Source organism: Anastrepha ludens, chromosome 6 (assembly GCF_028408465.1).
Source record: "Anastrepha ludens isolate Willacy chromosome 6, idAnaLude1.1, whole genome shotgun sequence".
Lineage (NCBI taxonomy): Eukaryota > Metazoa > Arthropoda > Insecta > Diptera > Tephritidae > Anastrepha > Anastrepha ludens.
The window spans coordinates 31,824,519-31,832,716 of NC_071502.1; the positions used below are offsets into that span (position 1 = coordinate 31,824,519).

The window sequence follows — 8,198 nt, forward strand, 5'->3', positions numbered from 1 at the left end:
GCCATATTCAACACTGCTTGTTTTTGATTTATTAGCTTTACATGTAAATTTAAATTTTTGCCCAAAAAAATTGTTTACTTTTTCCAAATAAAAAATTTGCAGACCTCCTCCCCTGTCATGGAAGTTGGTTAAGATTTCGGCTAGGCTTTGTTTTTCATTTTCATGATAATTGACTAGCCAGTCAAAAGTCAATTAAATATCTACGCATATTGAACGATTATTTCAATGTAATGTAATTGCGACTCAATAAATTGTTAGCGATCACTCTGTATGACTATCAACTGGCAGAGTCATTGAAACCCAAATACAAAGCACACAAACAAAATTTATCTGGAGCAGAAAGGGCACCCTGTGTGAATTTAATGAAGAATTGTGGTTTGTTTGTAGGCTATCTTGAGGAGGAATAGCTGGAGTCAAGTTTTATTTTGACATATTTTAATTTGGTATCTCAAACTACGAAGATTTACTTCACATATGGGGCTCTAGCGAATCTAAAGGATGTATTTGCCGAGCGAGTCGAAACAAAATATTACAGTACGGGCAGCAAAGGAAAGATGCTTATTTAAATTTTTTTTATTTTTAATTTAAATTTTTGAATTACTTTAAATAATTAAAGTTTTTTAATTTATTATTATTATTAATTAATTATTATTAATATATAAAATCTTATTTTTCAATTAGTTAGTGCTTAAAAATGCAGTAATAAAATATTTTAACTAACAAAATCTTTGTTTCTAGTGAAGTGAAATTTAAAAATATTTACCATCTTGTGATAAGCTGATCAATCGCAAATCAATGAAGTTCTTTGTAAACAATAAAAAAAAAAATAATAATAATAAATAATAAATAAATTGTAAAAAATACAATAGCTTTTCAGTTTCTTAGGGTTCGACGAAAAAAAATTGATTGACTTGCTTTTTCTAAGGGTTTTAAGATTAACGGCAGTTACGTATAACTACGATTAACGCATTTCTTTTGGCACTACAACACAACATCAAATTGCACGAATTTTTATTTAGATAAAACAATGTTTTTTTTTAGAAAGTAAAAAGTCAAAAGTCACTTCATTATATCAACAGCTCTGACTGGCTGCAGATATCTGCCTGTTGGAAGTCTCATTATAGTATCAAAACGGCGCTTTAGTGCTACTTGAGGAGTGCCAGGAGTGGCACTTCAACCATTTCACCTACCTACCTACATATGTACCTAAAAAGTCAAAATTCTATTTGCCGGATAAAAGTTCTCATATCCAACGGGCTGCAGTATTTTTGTTTTTTTTTGGCCCAGCGTGCGGGCTGAATTAAAGGGGAAACCAGTTTAGACTTATCAAAAAATCTCTTTTTTTTTCATTGCATTAATTGTTAGTATAACTACTCGAGAATATCTGGTAAAAATTTTAAAGCGAAATTCGCATTATTCCGGATTCTATGAGCACTTAAGTGAATGCCCGTCGGTTCCGCAACGTAGCGCGCGTTAGTTACAGGTAGAACGACGTTTTTTCTCGAAATTACTTTTTTTCAACTGGTGGGCACTCTAGCTCAAAAATTTATCGACCAATCGTTATAATTCGGAGTATTTCTCGGAGTATTCTTCATTCAATTCTTAGTCATATGAACCTAATTCTGGGATTAAATTATCATTAAAAGTATTTTTTTTAAGCAAAATAGATGAAAAAAATAGTGTAAAAAAACTAAAAAACACGCTTTTATTGCTAGTCGAACTAAAAAGTAGAAAATAAATTTTAATGACAAAGGGACCTATAATGAAGTAATAGCAAATCGAACGATCGGTCATATTCAACTACCTCAGAACAGAATTATAACAAAAATTAAGATACAAATAGAGTAATTCAAACTAGAGTTAAAAGCGTGGGATGCTTGATATAGTAAATATTACAATCATTCTATTGGCATTCTATCTATGTACAGAGGGTTATGAAAGTGAAGCAAAGTGACCGATCGTTCGATTTGCTATTACTTCATTATAGGTCCCTTTGTCATTAAAATTTATTTTCTACTTTTTACTTCGATTAGCAATAAAAGCGTGTTTTTTAGTTTTTTTAAACTATTTTTTATTTTCTACTTTTTAGTTCGATTAGCAAAAAAGCGTGTGTTTTAGTTTTTTTTTTAACTATTTTTTATTATGAATGAAAATTATTGTTATCATTGCAGTCAGTGAATAAATGATTCGATATACTCGAGTTATATTTAATTCCTTTCTTATCGACTGTGAGTCTTAAGCTATGCAGTTATCGGCCGTGATAAAGAAGTAATCGGGATGAAGAACTTATTTCGTGGAGGGAGCCTGAGAAACTGATTTACAAGAATAAATAAAGATTTTTCATTTTACAACCAAATTCACCTTACTTTTTGCCCACAGTAAAAAAAAGAAAATATTAATCCTGGCAATCCTAATAAGGATAATGGAAAACTTTTATCAAATTATTGCATTGTCATCGGTCCTTGTGCAAAATTTCAAGTCGATCAGATTTTTAGAAGCCATTGAAAATTAAGCTCAAAGATTCCGTTACATACATACATACATACATACATACATACAACCCGAGCTAATAAAAGTGTGTTAAAAATATGGTATGAAAAAATTACATTGTGTTTAAGCGCCTCAAAAACTGCCAATTTTAAATATTATTTTACCAAAATTAGGTTCATATTCTTAGGAAACATGTTAAGAATGAGAAAAAAAAATTTTTGTTGATTACAGAGAAAAATTACAACATCAGGAATGCCCACCAGCCAGATACTCGGATGGCGATCGTCCATGAACAGCCTGCTCTAACGACACTATTTCTGGCGGAAATAGCTTGAAAAAATTTAAAAGCGTTCTTAAAAATATGAGTAAAATACCCTTTAAGTTTAAACAATTTCTGATTTTTCCTTCCTTGTTAAAAAAATTCACGAAAAACACAAAAATTTCGGCCTCCTAAACCGGTTTCGCTCCCTTAAGCTTTTACACACGAAATTGAATCATTTTCTTTGATACATAGGCCCCAGAGTGGTGAAAAATGCATTAATTATTTTAAATTTTAATGTAAAAAAATAATGCATTAATTTTTCCAGTTTAATGCATACAAAATTTCAATATTTCACTATTCAATCAGTTTTGCGGTTCGATAAGAGTGGGCGTTGCTACTACCCTTATTTTGTTTTTTTTTTTGTTTTTTGTTATGTTGGTTCACTTTTCATATGAGCGTAGGTGAAATTTCATTTCAATCTGTCAATTCATTCTTAGTTTGGAAGCCATTTAATATCGACGAGTTACAGCATTTTCTGCAATGGAATAAATCAAGTCTCCTGCAGTGATTGAGTTTTTATTTTTGGAAAGATTTAAAAGAAAAGGAGAATTATGAACGAATGTTGAAAGAGTAAAATGATTTTTCGCCATCAATAAGTACAGTGCATAGAAAGATGGGTTGCTGAGTTTAAACGTGGTCGAACACACCTTGAAGACGATCCACATCAATGACTCCAAAAACAGCAACAACACCATCGCCATATCGCAGAAAAAATACAAGTAATCGTATTGGAAAATCGTTCAGTGACTGAAAGAGATTTAATAGAGGCCCTAGACATATCATTGGACAGTGCAAGCAACATTTTCACTGAATTTTTGTTTCAGAAAGCTGTGTGCACGCATTCGCCACCGCTTTTGAAAACCGAACAATCAGCCGAAATTCCGATATCAATTGGCCGCCTCGGGGCTGTGATTTAAGCCCGTTGGACTATTTTTCGTGGGGAGCCGTTAAGGACAAATGCTATGCGAACCATCCAGAGACGATTGATGCTTTAAAACACGAAATCGAAGTTGCCATTCATGAAATTAGAGCCCAAACAATCGAAAATGTGCTTAAAAATTGGGTTGATCGAATGTCCTACTGTAAAGCCAGTCGTGGCAGTCACTTGAACGATATTATTTTTATTCATAAATGACAATGTTCAATCTTCAAAGTGAAAGAAAAAGTTTCAAAAAATATTGATTAGTTTTTTTTTTATAGCCGATTCAAAAAGCAAATTTTACATGGCCCACCCTATATTATTGCATTTTTTCAGAATTAAAGCATTAACATTTTATATTATTAGGCATTTTATAGAATTTTTTATCAGCCTTAAATTTGAGAAATGAATGCATTATTTTTTTTTTTTGCATTTTTCACAACTCTGATATCAATGAAAAATTAATGCTTGTTTCACAACTCGGATAGTTGCATGCACAGGTGCTTTTAAATCTAGCAATTCAATCTTTAGCAACTCCTTTCAAAAACCATCTGTTACATTTGTTAGCACGAATTCCCCTATTTTACAGTTTTTGCACCGATATTTCGCGCTGTTTAAATTATTTTTTCATATAAATAAATATAAGTGCATGTTTTGTTAAACCATATTTTCCAAATTTTCGATTTATTTCCTGTAGAATGTACAGACTTTTTTACAGCCAGCTTCACTTGCATCGAGTCGCATTGCCATTTTGACTTGCAAAGCTTAATAATGAGTGCAATATGAACATATTTTAATTTTATTCGCACCCAGCACTAACCGAATGGCATTCGTAATCCACTCAAATCCACTCAACTAGATATGTACGCCGGCTTGCATTGACTTTGTAATAATTCCTACAAGGCATATTTTTACATCCCACTCACATATGGTCATATCTTTTAGAGAATATTGTGCATATTATGTAGTCAATGCACACATTTTTGCACATCTATGTGTGTGTGTCTGTCAAAATTTATTACATATGTGCATACTTACACATACATACATATACATATGCATGTTCCAAAGGCCGATTTAATAAGCGTAAGGAATTGGCAGTCTTCATTGCACTTGGCTTCTATTCAGTGCAAAGTGAACTTTGAGATCAAATGAAAATAAAAAAATTAAATAAAATAAATTGCGAGGAATGAACTTCTTTACTGCCTTGAAAAAAGATCAGGGCGTTCGCAAAAACGTCAAACACAAAAATACAAATGCGCATAATTGAACATATCGGTCGCATCAAGCTGTGTATACAAATATTTACACCACATTTCAAAAATACAAACAAAACAAGAACAAAAAAAGACGAAGTCAACAGACGCGCCCCCACAAACAACGCGACCATCGCCGTGCACAGCAATGAAGTGTTTACGAAATTTTGATTATGATTGTTCTGTTAAAATATTTGCGTCAAATAAGCGTGGAAATATTCAGTCACACATTCCGCCGCATTTATGTACTATATTCGCTGTCAAAACCTTGATGCACTTTTGTATAACTGTGTATGTACATACTTATATGCACACATATTGCAATTATGTGTATGCACTTGTGCAAGCACTAAATATGCACATACATACATACATACATATTACTATGCATGGCGCTACGTATGCACATGTTTGGCAAAGAACAAAAAACACACCACCTAGTGGTTTACACCGTTGTTCCCGCGAATTTTGTTTCGGCGACATCAACAAAGGTTGCACTGGTGCGTATTTCGCTATTGGAACTGTAACTACAACGAATGCACTTCGAAATTTAACAGGTTTTTGTCGAATCAAAATCATACGATACTTCCGGTCGACCGGCCCCAACCATAACAGCGAATTATAATTTGTTTTTGTATAACATATTTTAACTTAACGCCAACCTAAAAATCGCTAAAAATCAGCAAAGCGTTAGATTCGCTTTCTGTTAATCTCCAACGTGGCTAATATTTTTTTACTCAAACGTGCCGCCCCCTACGCGACGACTCATTCTACATGAACGGCAAAGTAAAACTGAAACAATTTACACGATAGGGAGCACAATACGGCATGCCAATACGAAAAACATCCGATGGCTGAGCTCCAACAACGGCAGCACCAACGCGCCAACAACAGCAGAAGCGAAGCCGAAAGCAGAAATGTGTGAAAACAAAGAGCCCACAACAAAAAAAACAGACACGAGGTTAAGTAAGCTACAGCAACATGTTGCTTAAATTGCGGCTACCTACAGCGCACGAAAAATGTTGCGCAACATAGCAACACGATTTGTATAGTATTTAGTCAACAGGTTATTGGTATCGTTTCGAAGCAAGCGAAGATGAGAGCAAAACAAAATTGTTGAGAAGTTTCGGCCGCAAAACACGTTGCCTTCGTGGGGGCCCGACGACGCTGTTGCTGTTAGTGAAATGTTTCAGTTTTCTCTTTGGTGTTGTTGCAGCAATGTGTGTTTATTTCTTTTTGTTTTTGTATACATATTATCGTATGTGAGTGACTATGTATGTTTTTCTCTAAAATGTAAACAAACCCGAACCTACCGTAATATTTAATTAATAGAAAACATACCAACTATGTATAGATATGTATGTATGTATATATGTATGTAACGAGGGTAGGGCATACATATCCCGTTGAATCTGCTTAATTACAATTCACTTTTCATGCCCCTTTAGTTGCAGTTATCCGTTATTTTCAGTTGCACGGACTGCGGTTAACCCGTTACACTCTAATGAGTATTTAAATATCCTTAACAAATACTACTTACATACATATACATATGTATGTACATATATACTGAAACTGGTAAGATGTACTACCATATTAATTTTCTTAAATATTCTGAAAAAATAGTCGACAACTTCGCTGTGACACTACTCTTCAATATATATGTATGTATGTACATACATATAGTTATTCCTTCCGCTTCATAGTGAAGCAGAGTGCCACTTTTCAATAGAAAAAATAAAAAAATGTTCAATATTTAAACAGGAGAATAAGTGTTTAAGTGCAGACAGAACCGAACTCCACCGCTTAGCTTTGATGAAATGCTGAAATTAGTCATGAGATAAAAGGAATGTATATATAACTTTGGATTGTATGAAATTTATATAGAATTTTAGGTATATAACATATGTACATACATACATATGTATTTCTATAGTTTGCTCGCCATTTTTGTTTTTAATTTCGCATAAGCAACCAGAACTAACCAATTCTTTGTACACAAAAATATTCCTCATATTGTAAAATTCACGACTTTAAACCTTACTTGGCCGCCGTAGCCGAATGCTTTGATGCGTGGCTACCATTCGGAATTCACAGAGAGAACGTCGGTTCGAATCTCGGTGAGACACCAAAATTACGAAAAACATTTTTCTAATAGCGGTCGCCCCTCGGCAGGCAATGGCAAATCTCCGAGTGTATTTCTGCCATGAAAAAGCTCCTCATAAAAAATATCTGTCGTTCGGAGTCGGCTAGAAACTATAGGTCCCTCCATTTGTGGAACAACATCAAGACTCACTCTACAAATAGGTGGAGGAGCTCGGCCAAACACCCTACACCCTTTTTGGGGTACCTCCTGGAGCCACCCACTTTTTTCTTTGCTATTATATTGATGCATAGACTCCATTTTTCATCTCCCGTGCCAGATCGGTACAAAAAGCGCTGTTTATGACCGCGTGTTGCTCGATGGCGAACGAGATGCTGAGAAGCAATTTGGAGCCGACTTTCTTTGTTTGTTTGTTTGTTTCGTTGAGCTCGTTAGGCACCCAAGTTCCCAATTTTTCGGTAAATGCCATTCAATGAAGGTGATTGAGAATCGTTCTATGATCGCAGTTCATTTTTTCCGCCAATTCACGACTGGTTTGGTGAACGTTCTCCTTCAAAAGTGATCGTCATCGAATTCAGAAGGCCTTCCGCTGCGGAACGTGTCATCGACATCAAAGGCGCCAAACGCTATGAACTTATTCGGCAACCCAATATATTTATCAGGAATTGTAGGTTAGCCAGAAAGCTGTATGAAACCATTTGGAGAAGGAAAACTATACAAGGTGGCCCAAAATTAATCACCCCATTGGAACAACAAGACGCACACCACAAATAGGGGGAGAGGCACGACCAAACTCCCAAACAGGAGTTTGGCCAATTATTTATATATATACATATATTGCAAGATTTACAATTTTTGCGAATGCCGTCGAACGTCTATCATATTTGACACCTGTGAACTCAACAGCTCCAGTCTATAAATCGACAAGCAATGGAGTGCGTAAAGGTCAAAAACAAGGTTTACATCACTCAAAATCACTTTTTTTTTTATTTACTAAAAAGTTATTCAAAAACAAAATTAGATGACTAATTTTTTGTATCATTTTCATCATCGAAATAATACGAAAAAAACGCTGAGAACTTTTTACTTCACCGAGAATTAAATTAT

The 8,198-nt window shown here is 34.3% G+C and overlaps 1 protein-coding gene across 6 annotated transcripts in view; it reads right to left on the reverse strand.

Moving 5' to 3' along the window:
- The window catches only part of LOC128865803 (uncharacterized), a 93,828-nt gene extending 88,038 nt beyond the window's left edge, over positions 1-5,790 (reverse strand). For 2 of the 6 annotated variants that reach the window (XM_054106162.1, XM_054106157.1), the window contains exon 1: positions 5,650-5,790. The gene's annotated coding sequence lies outside the window, so the exon portion shown is untranslated. The other 4 variants (XM_054106158.1, XM_054106161.1, XM_054106160.1 and 1 more) reach the window with 4 other exon arrangements.
- Between the last annotated feature and the right edge of the window lie 2,408 nt (positions 5,791-8,198).